The sequence below is a fragment of the Cervus canadensis genome, chromosome 33 (assembly GCF_019320065.1).
Source record: "Cervus canadensis isolate Bull #8, Minnesota chromosome 33, ASM1932006v1, whole genome shotgun sequence".
Lineage (NCBI taxonomy): Eukaryota > Metazoa > Chordata > Mammalia > Artiodactyla > Cervidae > Cervus > Cervus canadensis.
Genome location: NC_057418.1, coordinates 27,745,859 through 27,770,664, shown reverse-complemented (window position 1 = coordinate 27,770,664; position 24,806 = coordinate 27,745,859).

The window sequence follows — 24,806 nt, the reverse complement described above, 5'->3', positions numbered from 1 at the left end:
TCCTCTGGCGTGAATGTGTATATGTGTGCATGAGAATATTTTATTTTTACTTCTTGGCTTCTTACGTGCTGCTAGTCCTCTGCTCCCCTCAGTAGCCCTTCACCTGTACTGCCAACATCAGCGCACACAGAGATGGGAAAGTGTTGCTCAGAAATATTTTTGAAGGTCAGCTCTCTTATTTTCCTTTCCCCTTAATGCTGGAGCAAGAAAGGGAGAAGAAACAGAGGAGAAGAGAGACTAAGGAGACTTACCTAAAGTTCATCAAACCCCAGAAGAGAGGGGTGGATTCCTGGGGTGCACACTTGGATCTGCTTTGCTGTCGTGCATGACAGGAATGCTCATGCTCGTTTTCTCACTGCCTTACCAGCTCCGATTCTTCTATTCCTTCATCCTGAAAATATTTATTAGGAGCCTAGGGTATGCCAGAGATTGTGTTAGAACTGGAAGATGAAAATATAGGGTCTCAACCCTTGAAACTTTAGTTTAATGTGGGAAATAGATATATCCATATGTAATTAGGATGTAGTGTGAGCCTTGCATAGCAGGGTCACAAATTTACAAGTATTTCAAGCCGGGGGAATTTATCTTTTCTACATTCTATAGCGGTCTTTTCTGGAAATCCCTGCAATGGTTGATTTATGTCTCAACGGCACTGGGCTAAGGGCTGCCTGGATCGCTGGTGAAACATTATGACTCTACGTCTGTCAGGTGTTTCTGGATGAGATGATCATTTGAACCAGTGAAGGGAGAGAGCAGATGGCCCTTCCCAGCGTGGCAGGCATCATCCAGTCCTGTGAGGGCCTGGATAGAACAGACAAGCAGAGTGAGGGTGAATTTGCTCTCTTGTCTGCTTGAGCTGGGAAATAATTGTCTCCTGCTCTTGGACATCAGGGCTACTGGTTCTTGGTCTTTTGGACTTAGACTGGGACTTATCCGAAGGCCCCAGGTTCTCTGGCCTTTGAGCTAGGACTGGATTATACACCAGCTTTCCTGGTTCTCTTGCGCGCAGACGGCAGATCATGAACCTTCCATGCCTCCATAATTGTGCGAGGCAATTCCTGCAGGAAATGTCCATACTTATGTATTTGTCCTGTTGGTTCTGTTTCTCTGGAGAAGCTCGACTAATGCAGTCCCCATCCAGTTCGATGGGTTTTGAGTGTGCGCTGGGCTTTAACTGGTAGCTCAGCTGGTAAAGAATCTGCCTGCAAGGCAGGAGACCCTGGTTTGATTCCTGGGTTGGGAAGATCCCCTGGAGAAGGGATAGGGTACCCACTTCAGTATTATTGGGCTTCCCTTGTGGTTCAGCTGGTATTCTGGCCTGGAGAATTCCATGAACTGTATAGTCCATGGGGTCACAAAGAGTCAGACACGACTGAGTGACTTTCACTTTAGTTATCTTGATCTAGCTAGTTAATTTAGTTACTAAACTAAATGCCAAATGCTCGGTAAATTATCTCACTCTCTTACAGGTCATTTCATTCCTTCTTGGTATCTGTCCAGCAAGGACTCAGCCAGTGAAAGGCCACATATCCTTTGTTTATTCCAGTCCTCCCAACTTCCTTTTCCTCTCTATTAAGCCTTCTCCTCCTTTGCCTTGCAGGACTCACCATGGTTGAGGATCCTGAACTGCAATTCTCTACTGATGTCGAATAAAACCATCTTTGCTGGAAAAAAAAAAATATATATATATATATATATATATATATATAAAACCATCTTTGCTGGAAAAAATATCCAGTAGTCTGTTTCAAGCCAACAGGACATATATAGGGAAATATTTATAAAACACAGTTCCTGTGGTACTTGCTATTTGGGGGAATAAAGGGGAACTTCATAGAACTAGCAATTCTTAAGCGGGGACCTGAGGGGTAAGTTAGAGTTTTCCGAGTATTCAGGAGTAGGAAGAGCCTTCCAAGCTGAGGCACAAGTAACCCATAGAAGCACACAAGGCTTTTTGGCAAGTGCAAGAAAAGAATGTTTTGGTCTCTGTTATTTCAGAAAGTCCTGGACAAGAGTTATTTTTGTTGGTGGGAGTCACCTGGCCAGCACCACTGAGCTGACTCTACAGTAAAAATAAAAACGTGTGGTTCCAGTTTAAGATGGGCTCAGAGCCCATGCATTTCTCTCTCTTCACTCCAAAAACGACCTCTAAAATGACAGTGAAGGGATGATAGCAACAATAATAATAGTAATAATAAGGAAAATGACAAAATACTGGGATGCCCTTTTATGACTCTACCATTTACTTTTGCATTTTGATTCCTGGATTGAAACTGGAAGGAAAAAAAAATAGGAAAAGCGTTAGTGGGTATGTCTCCTTGGAGGAGGCAGGGCGGGCCTGAGAACTCCTTGGCATCCACTACCCTGTCACTCATCTGCCTGATGAGCGACCACCACCAATGGGTAGTTCAGGTCCTAGGGTCTCTGGCTCTGTGGTCCTGTCCCCCGCCTCCACCTCTCTTCCCAGCCAGAGCCACCCTCCCAATCATTCACCCCCCAAATCTCGCTTTTACACACTGTGTTCTTAACACAGCGTCAGTCCTGTGCTGCCTCTGCCCTTCCGTCCCCTGCAGGCCTCCAGGCTGGCAGTTGTCCTGTGTGCCCCGATTCGGTGTCTCAGCCACACCCTCGCTCTGGCGCACCCATTCTCCGGATCAGTCACACCTTCCTCACCAGCCTTCTACTCTGCTTCCTGCTTCTGTGCGACCGAGAGTTGCGAACACACAAAAATGTGTTGATTGATTTCCTGTGTGTTTATTAAACACGTCACACAGCAAAGAGGAGTGGGGTTTTGCTTCAGTTAAATTCTATTTGAGTCAAACTCTCCATCCAATATTCTTCAAGCAGTCATGAAAGATGGTCTCGAATCAACTTTCATGTGAAGAGTGTTTCCGCTTAAATTCAGCTCCCTGGATGTCCCTCCTCTCCACTTCAACACTTGTCTGTATTTCCCTTCTGCTTTCCTACTCCTTTCCCGTGTCAAGGAAAGAAACTGCCCTTTATCCCTCTATGTTCCTCCATCTGTGCTGTGGGCTGAATTCTCTTCTACCTCGTCACACATCTAGCATCATCAGTTTTCTACACTTCTAAATTTTTCTGCCTTCTCTCTCTTTCTATGACTCTCTTTTCTGTCTTTTGATATCTTAATATTTTCCAATCTTAAAACAAATATCCCCTATACTTTGCTATCCCCATTAACAACTCCCCTTCTTTTTACCTTTGAAATTCTTGAGCTAGTAGTTGGCACGTCCTGCTTCTTATCCTATACTCCACTCTTTTTCCCTTCAACATTGGCACTGTTTCCAATATTCTATTGCAACTTCTTTCTGGAAGGTTATCAATGACCTTCACCCTCCAAAATCCAGGAACTTTTCTCAGGTATAATTTCCCTTGACCTTGCTCTAGCATTTAACATTGTTCATGAACTTCTCCAGCTTGAAATCCTCTCAGCTCTTTGTTTCCATGACAACTCACTTTACAGATTCTCCCCCTTTTGATTTCTCTTTCTTCTTCTTTTACTCTTTTTTCTCTCCTCTTCTTCCTCAGATGTAAACATCTATCTGTATGTTATATTTATATATAATATTATAACTTTTGCCATCATTATTAACACTAGTATTATTTTCTTGAGCACTAAGTGTCCACCGTCCTTCCAAGTGCTTTCTCTATGTTAACGTGACTAATAATTATCATTAGTGGCAGCAGCTACTATTATTCTAATTTTCCAGATGAGGCCATTGAGGGACAAAGAGGCTAAATGATTGATGAAGATAAGATTACAGGGCTAGTGAATGGTGGAGCTGGGATTCAAACTCGGGCGCTCTGACTCAGAAAGTCCAAGTTTCTAACCATCTCGGTCATCTTTTCTTCTCATCTCCAGGTTTTCTAGGTTCTCTCCCTCTTCCCAGGCTTTGAAACTCATCCCTAGGGTGTGACTACTCCTGTACCCTTTTCCCACTACACACTGCTGACTCCGTAGTACAACGTGGATGCCGACTAACAAAGCCAATGAGTCCCATCAAGACAATGCACACACAACAGTACATACGCAAAAAAAAACCCACTAGCAGAGGGTGCACACTCGGGACAGTGTCTGCCAGACGAGTGAACTAACTTATGTGATTGGACAAGTGAATTCACATTCTCATCTTTGAAAATTTGCAGCTTGAAGGTTCGTGTATAAGGAACTTACTGTGTTACCAGCCCAGGAGCATTGTCTTTGTTAATGGTTCCACTTGGTTCTGCGCTCAGCATTATCAGTGATGATGTTTCTACATCTATTTGCCCCTGTAAATTCTGTCTCATCAACATATTTCTTCTGCTACCCTCACTCTGCTTCACTCTCTCTGTTTCTTCTCCTTCTAACAACGTCTATGCTAGCTTCTTATCCACCAGAAAGATGATTTAGGGTGTATGAATAAAATACATGGTTGTCATAGAGGGGGCTCTCTGGAAAATTCTTCTGTGTTTGATGTCACCAAATGGCTGCTCCATTTTTAGGAGCCTTTTAGCTCAATTCTGTGGGTCTTTCAGCATGAGCCGTAGCCAGGCCGGGTCTTAAGTACAAATGTTTACAACTTTGAAAAATAATCTCCCATCTACCTCTACAGAAAGATGTCAGCAGCTTCATGAGTGATTTCTAACCCTGCTTAAGGAAAACCAGTTCTATTTGATGGACAGGCGATTGAGCAAAGCATTTTCATGTGAGATGGAGCTGATGCATTCACTATATGCCAGGCTGGAAGAACAGACCCCTGTTGAGAGGACATCATGGAAGTGGGTCCTGATGCTAAGTCCTCTTCACAGACGTTGGCTGTGTCCCCTGATTTTGCTGCATTGTTTAGGCTCCTGCCCTCACAGCTGACCTCTTCTCAGGATACTATATTTTGGATTTTACCTCCCCAGCCTTATAATTTCAACACATGGGTTTTCTTCTCTATATTCTTAACGCAAAGGTTGTTTTTCATAGCGACTCAATTTAGTGACTAGGCTTTTAAGGTTTAAAAAAGTAACTTTTTTTTTTTTAATTAGAAGATTTTGTTTTTGAGTGAATGATACATAAAAGAGATATACTCAGAGCCTGGGGACCTAGGGAGTCCAGTCCAGTCACTGTCTCTTCCCGTGGGCAGCTCTCAAAGAGTCCCTGAGGGTTGTTCTGAAAATATACAGTGTGAGGAGAAGGTATACATGGAGCCCTTGGGTGTGAAGTTCTTGTTCCTTGGTTTTCCTTGGTAAAGCAATCAGTCCCTGGGAACCTTACTTTCCTTCTGCTTACAGTACGCCTATTAAATAATACTTGCCTTACCTAATCCTACCTTGAAGGATCTTGCAAGTAAGGTACTGTTTTTTTAAGGACAATATGAAAAAAATGAAAAGTCTGCAAAATGGAAAAAGTTTTGCAAATGTTAATTGCCACATTCGGATTAAAAGAACTTCCCTGAATTTAGTCAGTATCTGTTGACTTTTTAAAATGGTTTTAACAAATGAATGGGTGCCTATAATTATTTTTAGCTACTGTGCATCTTTCTCATTGTGTCTCCTCCAGTAAACAATTCTCAAGGCTGCTGTACCAAGCAAAACCAATATAAATGTGAATAGAAAATCTCATTCTTGTTAAACGAGAGATGGGTACACGCCATGGTGTATTTTGTGCTCTAACTGTGGGAGGCTCTGAAAGCATATTGTTGACTGAAAAATAAAGGCATTATATTTGCTCTTATTTTCATTTTCCATGTTCTATATCTGAGAGCCGCAAGGAAAAATGCCCAACAGACCAAAGTAATGGGGGTTCATTTATGTATTCGGCCCTTTATGCCCTGCAATAGAATTCAATTGGTGAATGTACTTTGCATGATTTTCCCATAGAGCATGCTGTATTTAATAGCATCTGGCACATCTCGGAGAGCCCCATTGCATATCATGAGATGTTTAAATTGTATTGAATACTTTATAGAAGCAATTTCCATTCTGTTGTGTTCTTTCCACAGATGGTGATCTGAAACAGTTAACAGTGATAATACTCTTCACTTCACTTATTTGTGACTTATCGCTGTTGCAGATGAAAAAACAGCATTTAGGGATCACTGTTTCTATTCCCCGATTTGGAGGCTGACTTCTCCTCAGATGATACCTCAGACTTCACATTTAGGTCCCTGGAGCCAGATGGAAGCTAGCGTTTGTGTGCGTGGACTTGATTTGTACCTGTAATAGTCAAGTAGAGTGCTCAATTTAATAATGACTGGTACCTACAGAGACCAATGAACTCGATTCTTAAGGTAATGGAACCAACACAAATACCGTTTGAAGAATGTGTCTGTCTTGCCCAATTTCAAATGCCCATGAGCACACACTTATTCAACCAACATTGAGCAGAGTGGTTGGCTCAATGGGGCTGTGCGGTTAATAAGATACTCTTCCTGCTCTCAGGGATTATATAATCAAGCAGGGAGGAGTTATTTGACAATAACAAGTATTTGTCAAGTGTCTCCTTTGTTCCAGGCATTGCACTATTTAAGACAGTAGCAATTGTATTTTGTTTAGAGTATTTCCAGGTAAACTTAACAAATATCCAATTTGAAGATTTAAGCAGGAACAATAAAGACATTGAAAGTTATTGTGATAGGCTTAATTAGCCTTGATTGTCTAAATAACCCCACCAAATACAGTCTACCTTGGTAAACTGGGTATTTGGTTGGTTAGTAAGCTGATGGCTATATCTTAACCCATTCACCAAAGAAGTCTCTAACTTCTGCTTTTAAGATCTTAAAGTTTTGATCTAGGGAAGAGAAATAAAATCAATATAAGTGAAGTTTTTTTCTAATTCACTTAAGGAATGTGGAGATTTACATTTTCATGATACGCTCTAAATCTCACTACATATATATTCACATCCAGAGTTAAGTGCTAAGATGCTTTTTATGTGTAAAGTGTAACCATAACATAATGAAATTGATTGTAAAATATTAGAATACACTCACACCCTCCTTAATCTTTGTGTTTCCATAGGGCTCCCCAGGTGGTTCAATGGTAAAGAATCCTTCTGCTAATGCAGGAGCCACAAGAGACATGGGTTCAATTCTTGTGTTGGGAAGATCCCCTGGAGGAGAAAATGGCAACCCACTCCAGTGTCCTTGACAGAGGAGCCTGGTGGGCTAAGGTCCATGGGGTCACCAGGGGTCAGACACGACTGAATGACTGAGCACGCACACATACACACACACACACACACACACACACACACACACACACACACACACACACACACCTGTCTGAATATCTCTCAAACATCTACTGTCAGACTCTATAGGTAGGTGTTACTGAATTCATGCCATTGATAGACAAGAAAAAAATCTGTCAACATTTATCCATTTGTTCATTTAATCATTTAGTTTAAAAATCTGTATGCATTAATGCACATATAAATGTTTAAAGGGTACCTATTAAGCCTGGTGGGCTGCCGTCTGTGGGGTCGCACGGAGTCGGACACGACTGAAGTGACTTAGCAGCAGCAGCAGCATTAAGTACTAAGTATTGAATGTTGGAAAGATAAATGAATTAGGCAGCATCCCTGCCCTCAAGTATCATGAAAATAAATGCCTTTAATACTGTGTGATAAGACCTCATGCAGAGGTAAGCAGTGGGTAGAGTGTTTTCATGGAGAAGGAAATGGCAACCCACTCCAGAATTCTTGTCTGGAGAATCCTAAGGACAGAGGAGCCCGGTGGGCTGCTGTCTGTGGGGTTGCACAGAGACGGACATGACTGAAGCGACGTAGCAGCAGCAGCAGAGTGTTTTCATGGAAGGAGGGAGGTGACTGCCTGCCTTGAGGGCCTGGTGACTCTATGAGTTAAGCTTTCTCAGAAGTTGTTCAGTCGCTAAGTCATGTCCAACTGACTCTTTGTGACCCATGGATGGCAGCACGCCAGGCTTCCCTGTCCTTCATTATCTCTTGGAATTTGGTTCGATTCATGTCTAATGAGTCGGTGATGCTATCTAACCATCTCCCCTCTGCCACCCCCTTCTCCTTTGGCCTTCAATCTTTCCCAGCATCAGGGTCGTTTCCAGTGGAAAACATGAGCCACAGTAGTGTCATATTTAGCAGGAGAGAGAAATAGGCAGAGAAGCCATATTTGGTTGCAGAGTAATGCACTTAGTTTTGTCCCTATTGGTATTGGACCATGGTGGAGAGGAACTCCTGCAGGCAGTTTTGGCAAAGTCTCACTCACGGTACCATGCCACCTGGGAACGTGAGGGTAAATAAAACACAAGCCGCTGCAGAGAAGTCACAGTCTAGCAGAGGAGTTAGTGTCCACATCCTAGAGGAATGCATGTCCCAGAAGACGTTCCCAGGGAGCTGTTCCCACCTGTGGTCCTGCCTGCAGACCCCCTGCAGCACTTCCCCCTGAAATCCAGGCTGGACTGGGCCAGACTTGGAACACATTTTTAATTACATCACTCCGTCGTTAAAAACCCTTTTGACAGTTCTCAATTTCCTATGGAATAAATCCCGTACTCCTTACTGTGTCATCTAGCGTTCCGCAGAGCTCGTATTCCACACCTCCTCCCAGAGTGACACTTGGAGCCAGTGCGCCTGACTGGCTGCCACTGCGCCTGTGCACGCCTGCTCCTGAACTTGGTCCAGAGTGTTACTTGGCTTGGATTGGTGTCCCAGCTGCCGTGTGGGGACGGTTGTACTAAGACTCAGCCTTGACCCCTGCTGCACCCAGAATAATGACTCCATATAGAAGAGTATACAGTGATGGGTAGATACTGATTGGAAGACCTGGGTTCTAGTCTTGATTCCATACTTTCCAAATTTCACTGGTCACATATGGTTGTGAGAGCTTGACTGTACAGAAGGCAAGGTGCTGAAAAATTGATATCTTCCAACTGTGGTGCTGGAGAAGAGTCCTGAGAGTCCCTTGGACAGCAGGGAGATCAAACCAGTCAGTCTTAAGAGAAACCAAGCCCGAATACTCACTCATTGGAAGGACTGATGCTGAAACTGAAACTCCAGTGTTTTTGGTCATCTGATGTGAACAGCTGACTAATGGGAAAAGTCCCCGATGTTGGGAAAGATTGAGGTCTGAAGGAGAAGAGGGCATCAGAGGGTGAGATGGCTGGATGGCATCACCAATGCAATGGATATGAACTTGGGCAAACTTTGGGAGATGGTGAGGAAAAGAGAGGCCTGGCGTGCTGCAGTCCATGGGGTTGCAAAGAGTTGGACATTGCCCATAAATTTCTTATGTTTGATTGCATCTGTAAAATTGAGTTAAAAATGCTCTGGTAGTTTTCCTACAAGGGTGATGGAGAAGTTCAGAGTGATATATAGATGTACAGTAACTTGTAAATGAAGTGCTTTATAAATGTATCTTATAAAGACATTACATTTTAGGCATTGATATGCCTATTTCTAAATAACAAGACAAAATGTACAATTAATGACATCTTGCAGTGGTACACCTTTTTTTTCCTGAGAAATTTTTGATGAATATATGTTAAAAATAGAGTACCATCTATCACCAACCTAAATCGATCCCTTACTTTGTACTTGGTGCCCTGCTAGATATTGAAAATTCATCACTTACTTTCTTCTTTTAGAGATCATATGTATTTACATGTCACAAGTAACTAGGCAGCAAATTATATGCTTTGATATTTCAGGGAAATTCAATGTTATCTCAATTTCCATAACTAACTTGTACTTAGGTTTGGTTACACAATGGGTAATGGATAATTTCTTGCACTTTTGCTTGGTGTTCCTCAAATGTTTATGGTCCATTATTCTCCTCTTCTGGCTTCCCAGGTGGCTCAGTGGTAAAGAACCCACCTGCTAAGCAGGAGATGTGGGTGTGATCTCTGGGTGGGAAGATCCTTCTGGAAAAGGAAATGGCAACCCACTCCAGTATTCTTGCCTGGAGAATCCCATGGACAGAGGAGCCTGGTGGGCTACAGTCCATGGGGTCGCAGAGAGTCGGACACGACTGAGCGATTAAACAGCAGCAGCAGCATTCTTCCCCTCACATTAATCCGATGGTGCTTGGAAGATGCCTTGTGAAGACAGTGCACCTGGAAAAACCGTGATGGGTAGCCCCTTTAGCAGTTGCATTAAACTTTTTATCTGCTTGTCCACGCAGCTACAAAAGTGAACCCACAAACGCAGTGGAAGAATTGAAAATGGGCTACTTTGGAGATGAAGGTGTGAATGTGTCTTCTGAGCTGGAGTCCTAACTGGCCCTAGATATCTGCTAAAAGCATTCTTTGATCTTCTCCTTTGACCAGGGCTTCTGTGTTCAAAATGATTAGTTTTTCTATTTTTTTTTCTGTATCAGCAAGCATACAAAATGTTTGCTTATCCGCCTTTTCTGAAAATTCACATTTTCATCCCTCATTTCTAACCTCTAAGCACTGACCTTTAGCTGCAGACATTATTTAGCAGCATTAGTAGCAATACTTGTATTCTAATACAGCTAGTTTTATTGAGCGTTCCAAGCACAGGCTCTGTGCAGAGTGTTTTATTCACAGTATCTAATTTATTCTTCACAACACAGGTGGATGAGAACAATTAAATTAATAGATAGGGATTATTCGATCCCTGTTGTCCTGATTAGAAAAATGAAGCCTGGAGAAGTTAATTTGCCCAAGGGCACACACCTAGGTTGTGGAAAGGCAGAGTCTAAACTCAGAAAACTCAGAACTTTCTGATTCTAAAGCCTGCATAACTAACCACTGAACTACACTGTCTTCTGAGGCTTTGTCTCCTGGTTACATTTCTCTTTTATACAAGCTATACCTCTTCTTCAAAGAACTGCACATTAGTTTGTGTGCGTGCGTGCCTGCGTGCTAAGTCGCTTCATTCAGGCATGCTAAGTCACTTCAGTTGTGTCCGACTCTTTGCAACCCCATGGACTATAGCCTGGCGGCCTCCTCTGTCCATGGGATTCTCCAGGCAAGAATACTGGAAAGGGTTGCCATGCCCTTCTCTAGGGGATCTTCCTGACTGAGGGATAGAACTCGCATCTCTTACTTCTCCTGCAGTGGTAGGAAGGTTCTTTATCACTGGTGCCACCTGGGAAGACGTCACATTAGTTTGCATCACCTGTTTCTTCTCTCTTCTTACAACCTTCCCTCCGCATAATTAGATCCCAATCTATGCCTGCTTGAAAGCAAAGTGTCTGACCCGGAGGGTTTTGAACGAGTGACCAGCAGTGACAAGTGAACCATCTTCCCCGTCCCTGGTAGCTGGTGGCTCTGGCCATCACGGGCCATGAGTAGCATCCATTTACCCTTTGGTGTACACGCAGACATCATTCTCTGTTTTGATGGGGGATAAGGTCTGTTAGGGTCTGTGTCAAGCCTGGCTCCTCGAGAAAGCTTTCATAGAATTCCGGCTCCTCAGCAATCATAGCATTATTTCATATTCCCTCTTTCTAAATCTAGCTCTTGAGGGGTCCCTGATCACATTTCACTGATCTTTCTAGAGTCCACGTGTTGACTGCAATTAGAATAAAACTTCCTGAGGCCAGTGCGAGGCACATAGGAGCTGCTTATCAATAGATGAGCACTATAAATAAATAAGCAAATAAACTTCTGCCTTGTACAATGACCTGTTATTATTCTGTGACTAGGTTTCTAAGTCAAAGTGAAATGGAAAATTGAAGTAATTCTCTGGACAATTTAGCAGGAAAAATAGTAGCAGGCAAAATTTTCCAGATAATGTGTGACTGCGGCTCATATCACTTAAAATAGAGAGTCTGAATCGTGTTTGCACACCTGGGTCTATGTGTTAGGAGTCAGCTCTCAGCCCTTTAGGAGACAACTCTGGATGTTTATCCAGAGAATGCGTCTAAATGCACCTCCCCAGCCTGGCCTCTGGTAGTCTGGCAATGTACACAGTGCGATCATGCATCACTGTTTTGATGCACAACTGTTGTCTGCAGTTCCCGTTGACCACCCTGTTGGAGAAGCTGGTAACCGTTCATAAATATACATGTGCCACGTGTCTCAAAAATGTCCGTATATGGGAAGTGTTGCAAAATGCCATGAACTACAATACACATGGCCTGGATAAAATGCTTTCTTTATAGAACCATCTCCGGTGCAAGAATCGTTGTCTAATTAAGGCACCAGAGCCCACCCCACCAATAGCAGCAAAGGACACAACACTGAAGCATCTCTTTCTCCCCAAAGGCATGTTATTTTGTGCTGGAGACTCTCCATAGGTGGAAAAGCACAAAGAGAGACAGCACAGCATTTGGGCTCTTCCATTAGAGCAGGACGGTGGGGGGTATAAGAGTAGGGCAAGAAGGGGGCCGGCGGGGGGGTGGGGTGGTGCTGAGATGACTTATTTCCATTTCTAAGTAACACAGAAAATTGGCCCCGTCCCTTGCAGTAGCTACGATACCTGTGAACATTTCTTTCTCTGCCCAGATCTGCACTGAGTGTTTCCTCCTTGATTTCTCAGCTCAGTCTGTGGTCGTTGGTATAAACCAAACAGATCCTTAGAGTCCTTAATAAATCCAGAAGAGGCTTATAGGGGAGCCCTTATAAATATATAATAGCCACCTCTGGATAACATGTAGACGTTTTAACTCCCTGAAAGGGATGTTATTTTGAGGGTCTCCAACAGTAACATCAGAAAAGGAGCCACATGGATGATGAGGGAAAGGAAGGAGGAGGCTGCATTTAAGATGGCTTTTTCGGACCACTCTTTCATCAACTATTGATTTGATTGCAAAAGCCTTTAGTTAGTGCAGGAATTCCACTGGTAATAATTAAATTTTCAAGAGAAACGCTCGTAGGAGAAATGAGGGGAGTTGGGTAGGGAGGGGCTGCATGTGGAGTGGGATCCACGAATGTTAATGACTCCGTTAGAGTTACATAAAATTAACAGAAATTAGATCTACGGTTATTGAAGAGCCTCCTTTATATTGAGAGGAGCCATTTAAGTATAACGATTGAGGATTATGGTTCAGTGGAGCCTTTTAACTGTTCATTTGCCTGCCTAACTGACCGCTGGGCAGGATGCGATAAATTCAGAATATTGTACGATGACTCCTGTTTCCCTTTAATTTGCATTCTGTTACCCAGTTTTTTTCCTGACATCACAGTAAGGGTTAATGTTGGGGTTTATCTGTTCCTGAGTGAGGTTGACTGACTCTAACAGTTCTTGCAAAGTGTACAGTCATTAATGCTTTCCCAGCGCCCCATTTATCGCGATTTCTGTCTAAAAGACACCCTCCCTCCATTTCTGTAGCATCTACTTGGGATGTAGCTTGGGCATGTCCTTCTTCCACAGGGCCCATGATTGCTTTCAAACGTTCCCATGATCTGAACCTTCGTTATCTCCAAGGTGGGGTGAGTGAGCATTCTAATGGAGGATGGTGATGTTTTAAGACAATGGAGTACAGCTCCTGCAATTGACGGATTTTTTTTTTTCCTCCTATAGACAAATTTTGTATGCTAATGTGCTTCTAAAGGCGAGACCTGACTTTTTACTGCAAACTCCTGCATTGGCTGCCGAGAATGTTAGCTCAGGTTTCATGGGAAAAGATATTCTTTGTGAGTAATGGGGTGAGAAGCGAGAAGAAGAGTGCAATCTGACTGCCTATGATGAAGATTTGACAAGAAAGAGTTAAATCCCCATCTATTGTCTGAGGCGGTCTTACTGTTAGGAAACTGGGGCGTATAGATTAATTCACTGGGGGCCAACTGTTTGATTTCTCTCCCTGCTGCTTGGCACAGGAATGAAATTGTAGCTGTTTATAGCAGAAGGTTGGATTATATTCTCTTTTGTAGGAATTAAACCCCATAGAATAATTTATGCAGAGCCAAGCAAAATTAAGTCGAAACACATAAAGAGAAGTTGGTGGAGTTATCTCGAGGCAAACACCCTTGGTGTCAGTGTCAAAATGGTGTTTGTGGTGTGCGCCATTCTTTGGGCGGTGTGTGTTCCTTGGAAGAGAAATGTGTACAGAATATTCTTGGAGCTTCTGCTCTGGGTTCTCTTTACGATATAACCTAGGAAAGCTTGGCTTCTATGGAGAACGGACAGGCTCGTTCACCCTCAGGACTCACCACTACCAGACATTATGACACTTTATTGGGATCGGAGTCCCTATGAAAAAGTGTGTCACCCATTAGCCTGGGACCTAATGTGTACTTACTCAAGTTAAATAATTCAGCCAGTTTGGGGAAAGCTAGGTTTTTACATAAATATTAAAGGGCCTGCTTTAACTGCTTGTTGTGCCAGAATGCCCACGGCATATGAGACAGGGGTGGCCAATGTTAAACTGATAAATCAAGGCAAATGATGACTTTTGTTTTAAGGGGCTGTGCAAGGGATGATGAAAGGAGGATAAATTGCAGGAGGCTGTGTTTGCCCCCTCCCCCCAGTATGTGATGCTATAGTGGTCCCCCTTATCTGGGGGGGGGTATACGTTTCAAGACCCCCAGTGGATGCCAGAACCATGGATAGTACCAAACATTACATATGCTGTATCTTTTTTTTTCCTATACATACATACTTATGATAAAGTTGAATTTATAAATTAGGAATGATAATATCCAAGTTGTCAGCATCACCACCCTTGTGCTTTGGGGCCATTATTAAGTAAAATGAGTTCCTTGAACACAGGCACCTCGGTCCTGTGACAGTGGTCCTGATAATGGAGATGACTGCTAAGTGACTGATGGGTGTGGATGCACCAGACAGGGAGGGTTCACATCCTGGGTGGGAGGGCATGAGATTTCATTATGCTACTCAGAACTGTGCACAATTGAAAACTTATGAATTGTTTATTTCTGGAATTTTCCATTTAATATTTTCACACTGTGGTTGACTGTGGGTAACTAAAACCTCAGAAAACAAAACCAAGGATAAGGGGGGAGCCACTGTATTTTGAGTAGAAGTGCTTTTCCAGGTAGTTAGGTGTGTGATGCTCATTGTCACGGAGAAAGGAAACCTCTCTCGGTGAGGGCCCAGGGCCTGGTTCTCCATCCACAGGCTGTGAACCAGGTTGCTCTGGAGCCTGAACATGCTGCTCGAATGCAGACCCTGCGGCTGGGGGCGGGGCAGGCTTTCAGCTTCAGCAATTGGTATTATTATCCTTGTTTTAAAATCACCAATGAATTTTTTGAATATCATTTTCTTTTGAGTTGCTTAGACAAGAGCAATAATTCAATAAACTTGGAGGAAGAACATTGTTTTGCAAAAGACTGGAATATAAATATATGTAGGTCAGTTCTGCTATAAGGTTTATGTTGAAACCATGAGTTTGTTCCAGCGCTAGCGATCTCTTAGGGAATGATTTGAGCACAAAGTGAATTCTGTTCATGTCAGCTTATGTGTGATTTCATCACTAAGGAACACTAAGTGAATGCAGAAAGCTGCACCCAACTGAACCAAGTCTTAGACACAAAAGGCACGCGCCTCAATAAGCGGCCAGCTGACCTTGTCCACCACGTGTGTGATGGGCCACAGCCATACACAGGGTGATCCGCGTCACAACTTTCATCCTGTTCCGATAAAACCTCCCTGACACCGCTTCACAGCAACTCACAAACAGCAACCTCATGATGGACACAACTTTAGGTTGGTAGTATGCCGTATTTATTGTATATATAACTTCTTAACCTTTTAACATAAATACTCATGTTTTATATAGGTTCTTATCTTCAAATTTTGAAAAACATGTCGCTCAGTTTTTGAGTCTCGTGCCCTAATCTCATTTTCTCCATAAACCTTATTGTTTTTATTGTATGATTTTGCATAGTATGATGACGTGGTGATATTTAGGAGCACATACCTCACCTTATGGGCTTCCCTGGTGGTTCTGATGCTAAAGGATCTGCCTGCCATGTAAGGGACACACGTTTGATCCCTGGGCTGGGAAGATCCCCTGGAGAAGGGAATGGCTACCCCCTCTAATATTCTTGCTTGGAGAATCTCATGGACAGAGGAGCCTGACAGGCTACAGTACATGGGGTTACAAAGAGTCAGACTTGACTGAGTGACTAAGCACGCACACATGTCACCCTATAATAGAACTGACTGTATTTGTTACAGTAATTCAGCAAAAGCTCATTTTTTTTCCATCTCTTTTCTTTAAAAACTGTATTTTCTGGGTTTATTAGAGCCCCTTCTAGTTTTAATATAGAATAATATTCAGTATCATATGGATATTTAGTTTTGTAAAATCATAGATCTCTTCATATTGAGTGATCTGAATAAATGTTTGTTGAAATAATCTGAATTGGCTTATTCACTCTTTAAATAACAGAACCTGTAATTATGGATGCTAAGATTCCTGTCTCAGATATATATTCAACCTCACTACTCTCATACCCATGAATTTTCCAGAGCTTATTTGCTGAGTTAAAATTCTATGGAGTTAGCAATATTTCCAGATTGAGTTTAATAATGATACATTGAAAGCAAGATTTTAATAAAAACAGTTAAAGGATCAATTCACTTTCTCTTTGCTCTGTAAATGTTGTTGCTAACTTGTGTCCAACTCTTTTGCAACCTCATGCTCCTCTGTTCATGGGATTTTCCAGGTAAGACTACTGGAGTGGGTTGCCATTTCCTTCTCTAGGGTATCTTCCTGACCCAGGGATCGAACCCGTGTCTCCTGCATTGGCGGGCAGATGCTTTACTACTAAGCCACCAGGGAAGCCTGTAAGTGTTACTAGTTTCAGCTTAATCTAGGAGTACGTTGATCAGAAACTCTTAGCATGGTCCTTCCTATGCTAATTTCATTCTTACCTTGGAGGCAGTTGCATTGGAGGCCTGGTCACAACGCCAGCATTGCAGATCATATTGATAAGGGCAGTTTAGGGAATTACTTGCTGAACTACTGAATACATGGCTTATGAACAGATCTCATTCTCTACTCATTTTCAATTCTCTCATAATTCCCTTCTTTCAGAGGAAGAAAAGGAAATTACAGTATGAAAATTCCCAGTATGGTAAATACAAGTTTCCAGTCCCTGTATAGGAAGAGAGAAGTATTTTTAAGTAGATACTGGAGGTATTCTGAATTTTAAATTTGATGACCACCTTCTTCCGCTGACGTTATATCAAGTAGCATTTAGTGCACTCCTTGGAGCAGATCAAAATGCTCTATTTGGTAGAAGAATTTTGCAGGACTGATGCCTTTAAAACACTGTATTCCCTTTCACTGAAGTTTGGAATATTCAAAATTATTTCTGTGAGAATTTATACTTAAAATTTTTAAAATGTATTTTTGAAATTAAAAATCACCTGCATCTCTTGCATCTCACTGCATTGGTAGACAGATTTTTTTTTTTTCCACTAGCGCCACCTGGGAAGCCCTTAAAAAAATTGCTCTTGGGTCATTTTAATTTCTGGCATTGCTTTTTCTTGATTCTTTTATTTTTCTTTGCTACTTCATTATTTTTTGTATAGCTTCTATGCTGATTCTTTTTTTTTTAAATTATTATTGTGCCTAACTCTTTGTAAGAAATTATGGTGGCTCAGAAATTAAGAATCTGCCTGCAATGCAGGAGACCCTGGTTTGATCCCTGGGTTGGAAAGATACCTTGGAGAGGAGAATAGCTACCCACTCCAGTATTCTTGCTTGGAGAATCCCATGGACAGAGGAGCCTGGCTGGCTACAGTCCATGGGATCACAAAGAGTAAAAGACACGACTGAGCAACTTTTGTGAAGAGGTCAGAATCATGTTTATTAGGAATTCTCATTTTATAAGGTCGTGTGTGAGAGAAGATTCTTTTATTCCTTACTTCTCTTAAGCTAGCAGAATTTGGTAATCATAAGCCTGTTTACAATCTGACTTTCTCCATCACCATATCATTTTGACAGATTGCTTCCTGCAAATATGGCTTGTTTGTGTAATTCTTTGTTCAGACTCAGCTATTCTGCACCTGATAGAATGATACTGGAGAGGAAAACTGCAACAACAGGAAGCCAACATGCAATTGGTGGTGAAGAGGGATGGACTGGAGAGAGGCATTCAAAAATATTTACAGTACTCACATAACTTGGATCTAATTACACTTAGACTCTAAAGATAATTCTCCAAATTAGTTTAAGCAGTATTTCTTACTTCCCCAATATTGAGACTTCATCAGAATAGCCACTACATAAAAAAGGGACTGACAGTTCCAGAAATTCCTTTTGTCCTTTTGTCACTCACCCTATGAAAACAGAGGTGACCTTAGGCAATAAGAAGACTGCAGGTAAAGGGAAATTGAATGCAAGTCACTAAGTCGTGTCTGACTCTTTGCAACCCCATGGACTGTAGCCTACCAGGCTGCTCTGTCCATGGGATTTCCCAGGCAAGAATACTGGAGTGGGTTACCATTCCCTTCTCCAGGGGATCTTCCTGACCCAGGGATCGAACTGGGTCTCCTACATTGCAGGCAAATTCTTTACCATCTGAGCCACCGGGGAAGCCCAGGTTAAGGGAAATTGCAAAGTCAATAAACTAAACCCTAGTTTAGTTTAAAAAAAGGACAGGTGTTGTAGTCAGGAAATTTGAACCAAAAAATATGAGGGCAATTGAGATAATCAGTGAATCTTGAAATTAAAGAGTTGCAGATCATTCTCGTTATTCTGGTCTTAGTCTTGCTATAGTCTTGAGTAAAAATCTCTCCTGATCCTTCTTAATGTATATATATATACCTTGGTTTTTAGAGCCAGATGTTTCCCCTTCTAAAAACAATATATTGCTCTTGGTTCATGTGATAAACATGTAATAAAGTAGTTCTAGAGATTTCAAAAATTGAAAGTCCTAAATATCCACCATAATATATATATATTGAAAAAATATGTTAGGTAATGATCTCAAATGTTCAGAAAAGAAGAACAGTAGGCAGTGGATGTTCAGAAATCGCAAATAAATTTCCTCAGCCAGGCTTGTTAACTTCCTCTCAGTTTGCTGAGCTCTCTTCTCTCCCACAGACTGAGAGAGAGAAAGACCAGCAGATAAAATCATTTTGCAATACAGAAGCAATCACACCAACATTGTGCCAGATAATAGCCCTGTTTAAGTCTGCAGGTGGGTCACTTTATTGACTGTAAACTCCTAGAACCTATGCACAAATATTGGCAGGCAGGTAACCAGCTAACAGCTGGAAAAGGTAGGCAAACAGATGAAGTAGAATCAGTCTGAAAAAAAGATCTTCATTGTTACGGCCACGTAAGCAGAGGATATTTTTGCTTATTCCTCTGCTTCTACCTTATTCCTTGGTCATCTTTCTCGAGTGATTACTTCTGGCCACACCTTTGGTCTACACCAGTGGTTTTCAATCTTGGCTGCATGTAAGCCTCACTTTGGAGGTTTTGAAAAATACTGACATTGGGTTGGCACCTGGGTAGATTCTGACTTCTTTGGTCTGGAGTGGGGCCCAGGACTGGGTGGGTTTTAAAGTTACCCAGGTGATTCTAATGTGTGGTCCCGGTTGAGTGGCACTGGTCCCATCCTGGCAGTGTAGCAGTTCTTGGGTCTAGAGAAGTGACTCTTGAAACTTGGCTGCAGATTAGAATCACCTGCACCAGCTTTTTTAACATGCCAGTGTCTAGGGCATGCCTCTGACCAATTAATTCAGACCCTCTGGAGTTGAAATCCAGGAATCATTATTTTTTAAAACTCCTTTGTGATTCAGTTGTGCAGCCAAGATTAAGAACCGCTGATGCAGATGCTGTGGGGGCCACGCAGGAGAACAGTCCAGGTGTGAGCAATACCTGTCTGTGGAGAGTCCTGCTCCGAGGGGGTGACTGGCTCTGTCTGGAGGCAAGAAAAAACCCCGGACACCTAACAGAAAAGGGAGAACTGAATTGGCTTCCATAGTCTGTCGTTTAGGAAGCTGGGATTTTAGACTTTAAGAGGGCACCCGAGCTCCATGGGGAGGATGATGGAGGAGGACAATGGGGGATGAGGAGAAAGAATCTAGCAGGTGTGGTTTCCCTGGGGGCTGCACCAGAGAGGCTGGGGGAGGCTGGGGGGCTCTGAACCTGAGGGCTCTCAGCATTCATGGCTCCTGCACCCTCACTGCTTCCCATTCTATGCAGCACCGTTATCCCCATTCCAGAAGATCTGTGGCTGCCCCAAATTCCCAAACGACCCTTGTCACAAACCTGTCTCCAGAACACCCAGGTACCTAGATCAAAGCTATGGCAAGCCCTGTAGACTCATCTTCATTAAAGAGTAAATCACCATGACCTCTCAACAAGAGCTTCCAAAGTCTGTGTGTCAACATAGGAATTCCTCGAAAGCTGGTCTGACTTGTGGCTTCCTGGCTGCCCTTCTTGTGAATCCACTCAGCCCATCTGCAAGGGCCCAGGATCTGTGTCTTGCAGAGGGTATCCAGGTGGTTCCAATGGCCTCAGTTCTCCAACCTCGAGCAGAGAAAGTGTAGCAGCACCTGTGGGTCTTTGACTTTTAGGGGAAATGGCTGATAACCCAAATGAAGATCTGAAGTTGTTCCCTTATACCACATTTGACTTTATTTTTAATATCTAGCTGTTTCAGCAGAACAGGGTCTGAGCCCATATCTGCTGTGTATTTCTATGACGTTTGTGGTTGTCTTGAGTCATAAGCTGTGTATCACATGAGCATAAAACAAGTACTTGTCCCCAACCCCCCAAATTCCTTAATGATGAGCCTCTCTTCAAAAGCATGGCTGGACAGACTCTACAGAGGCCTCACTAAAATTCTTAGGAAACACAAAAGCGGAGCAATAAAGTAATTTATAGTATGGTTCTCCCATACTGTAGATGGATGGTTACATAGCAGCACCGACTCAATGGACATGAACTTGAGCAAACTCTGGGATATAGTGGAGGACAGGGAAGCCTGGTGTGCTACAGCCCATGGGGTCACAAGCAGCTGGACACAACTGAGTAACTGAACAAGATCAGCAAATGGTTCTCCCAGGCATGGTGGGGAGATGCCTAACAGAACTGACTCCCATGCTGGCCCTTGGAGTGACTACCGTGAGTGACATCACTGGTCCTTTATGTGTAGATCTCAAAGATGTTTAGGGTTGAGAACATGGGCTGGGGTTTTCTTTGATGCATGATCTTAGCCCCCTTCAGTCCATGCTAAACTTCTCTGTATCTGAGGTTGGGTTTTCTTTAGCATGACTGGGGTCCAAGAAAATTGAGTGAAACTTGAGATATTTTTTTACAGTCAAGTGCAATCATATGAGGACTATAAATCAGTATCACCAATTTTGGAGTGCCTGCTGTTGACCAGGCTTTGTAAGAGAGGGATTTCAAGTTCATGTCTTGTCTACTTAACAACTCAGGATTACTCTAGTTTATGCATGAGAAAATGGAAGTGCAATCAGGAAAGTAACCTGTTCAATGTCAGGTAGAGGATAAGTGGTCAAGTCATGATACATATCCAGATCTACCTGCACACAAACCTGTATACTTCCCTGTTTCTCTGCAAACTGCCCTGAATGAATGGAGAGTGGAAATTTTGTTGTTGTTCAGTTGCTAAGCCTTGTCCGACTCTTTGCGACTCCATGGACTGCAGCACCGGGCTTCCCTGTCCTTTACTATCTCCTGGAGTTTGCTCAAATTCATGTCCACTGAGTCCGTGATGCTATCTAACCGTGTGGAATCTGAAGTCTACCCTTGACTGATGGAATTAAAATCTTCATATTAAAAAGATTCCCATGAAATTTGCACACATGTCAAAGTTTGAGATTTCTTGCTCTTGAGTAACAGTTACTGGAAAAGACTGAACTGTAGAATCAGAAACCTCTGATAGAACAAGAGAGTGGTAGATTTGTCTTAGATATCAGATTGTCCCACAGCACCAAATGAATTTTATGATGTAAAGCTTAACAATACCAAGGATAGAGTTTACCTTCCAGTGCCGTCCCCCTCCTTTCCTCTTCTGCTTTCATCGTCCTAATCCATAGGCAGAGACTTTCTGGAATGCCCAGGTTGGTTGTTGTGATGTGGAACTCAATGTTGGGATATAAGGGTGGCTCAGTGAGGAAGCTGAGATGTTTGGGACTGGCTAGGGCAAGGGGACAGGATATCACCCTGGCTGTCAGTCACTTTTCAGCGTCTGAACAGCAAACCCAGGTGGGATCTGGTCTGAACCTGCAGAAAGGCCGGCTGCTTAGTTAGCGATAAATCATCACAAAGTAGGCAGGCCCTTAGTACCTGCAGCTGAGTGGAACTGAGGCCGGCCAGGCTGACTCTAGCCATTGGAGAACATTAGTCAAGAGCTCACATGGCTGGTGTGGGAAGAATGAGTCATACTGGTCACTGTAACAGACACTCCCTCTTGTCAAGGTTTAACCTAATGGAAGTTTACTTCTTGCTTGGGTCCCAGTCTGCTGTGGGTCAGGTGGCTAGCCCAAGCTTCACACTGGGGACCAGGACTATTTCCTCTCTGTGGCTATGCCATTTCCTGGCTTCAGGCCACTTTGACCTCATTCAAAACTCAAGACAGGATTGTGTGGGATGCTTTCATGAATCAGACCTGAATTGGCATCTGTGGCTACAACCTTCACATCATCCAGAATTTGGTCATCTGGTTCTACAAAATTACAGGAGAGCCTGGGGTAAATGGCAGAGAGCAAATTGGCTTGGTGGCCACCCAGCAGAAATCTGCCTTTGTCTGAGTTCATAGAGGAACCAGGACTGCCTCACTCATCGGGAAAGTGATGAAAAAAATCCCCTGCTCTTCCTGTGTTTGTTTAGGTGAAACCCATTTGTCTGAGATAAAATGTATTTTTCTGTATGTGTTCTATATAAATGAGTGTGGGGAATACAAATTTGACAATGTCCTACAACTGATGGGTAAAGATTACACACTGGGAAATTATCTGAAGACCTGAAAGAAGAGATAGGGACCCAGTTAGAGTCCTTCGTGCCCTTTAAAATCCAGAGGCCCCACACCAGGTGGGCATTCTTTAAGAAGATCATCTATGTGTTTCAGTGGTCAGAGGAGGGCAGGACGCACAGGAGGAAAGGAGGAAGGTGGGGAGGAAAGACTTCCAATAAGCTGGTTGGTAGAGCACGCTGCCCAGGAAGAATCCCCGTGGTTGAATCAGGCTGGTCAGTCTTTGGCTCCTGGTTCTTCCTGGCTGTCGAGCGTGGCGTTGATCCCGTGCTTGCCGTCTGCCTGTCTGCTCTGTCCGTCTTTCCAGCTTTGCCCCATCAGGTCTGCTTGCTCTCACACAAAGCACCAGACATAATTTCTGCCCCAGCTCTGTCCTGCTCTTAGCTCCTGTTCTTCTCCTGGATCTCACCCTGAATTTCTCATTTTCACACGTTGACCAGTTTAATGGCAGAAAGAAGGAAACCAGTCCTCACTGAGCACCCGTCATGCGCTGGCTCTGTGAAACTGGCATCGTCAGACCATCAGTCTTTGACATGGGTGTTAATACTCCCGTTCAGAGGAAAATAGGAAACAAAGAAAACACCAAAATCCTGACCCAGATGAAGGTTAAATTGTTTTTCTATGCCACCCTTCTAGTGAGGGCTGGAGTTAAACTTTGAGCCAGATGTTTGACTCCAGACACTGCCCTTTTCTATCCCAGTTCTGATCAGCCTGCCATGAACCCTCATTACGCCATCACCCTAGCCCTGGAATTTGTCTTTATCAGTATCACCTTTGAAGCTTGGTTTTGATAGCCAGCTTTCCCAGCTGACAACAATATAGGCAGAGTCTGGCCTAGACCAGGGCAAAACCTCTGATGCTGCTAGAGACTCAGAAAAGAAGAGATGAAAAATCAGGCATGGGAGCTAGAAGGAAGAGGCCAGAGCCTTTATCTTTTGCTTCTTCTCATCTTCACTTGATTTTCTCTGGGAAGCACTCAATAAATTGTTGTTCAGTGAATGGACCCAAATCCCTGTGATGTTAGCCGTGGGGCTGACCAGAGGTGAATACAGGGATTTCCTGTCTGGGGTTTTGTTAGTGACCGACAACCAACACTGAAGCGGTGGCGATCAGGGACCCAGAAACTCCTGACAAGGTCATTGCTCTCGGGAAGCCTTTCTGTGTGCTGCCCGGGGCAGCGGAGCCTAGCAGAGGAGCAGCGTGGCAGAGGAAGCACACGGGTGTGCAGAAAGACAGATGGGTTTGAGTCCCGGCCTGACTCCTTGCTGACAGTGTGGCTTTGGGTAAGTCACAGAACAGGTGTGAGCCTCTGTTCCCTTATGTTAAAATTTTAATTAAGTAACAACTGTATTGAAAAGGCTATTGTATGGAGTGTGTGTGTGTGTGTGTGTGTGTGTGTGTGTGTGTGTGTGCTGGCAAACAGCAAGCTCTCAATAAATTGTAGCTATTATCTTTATTCCAAGCAGATGCAGTCTCTGCCCTGTGGAAATGTGTTCTCTGAACCAGCTAATATTTACTCTGATTCCTTACTGAAATGATAAATGGCAGTGATCAGGAAAGGTCCACGTTATGTGCAATAGGAGCTGGTGTCATCTAAGGCTTTGCTACTCAAAATTTGGTCCATGGATCAGCAGCGGCAAAATCACCCAAGAGCTTGTAAAGGCTTCAGGCTCCCAGGCCCCACCCCCGACCTCTGACCCGGAAGCTGCCTTGTAACAAGAACTGCATGTCATTTATATACATATTAAAGACCCTGGCAGCATCTGCAGGCTTAGACCCTTATCTTTAAACTGCAGAGAGGACAATGCTTAATTCATAGCGCAAGGAGGAAACGTTGGCATTTTTCTAATTTTCTCTTTGGGGCAGAGATTCTCCGTGTAGCCGAGCAACGTCTGATGGGTTCTCTCCCACCACATGGAAGAGATACCCGCCCTGTGTGCAGTGTTCATTCT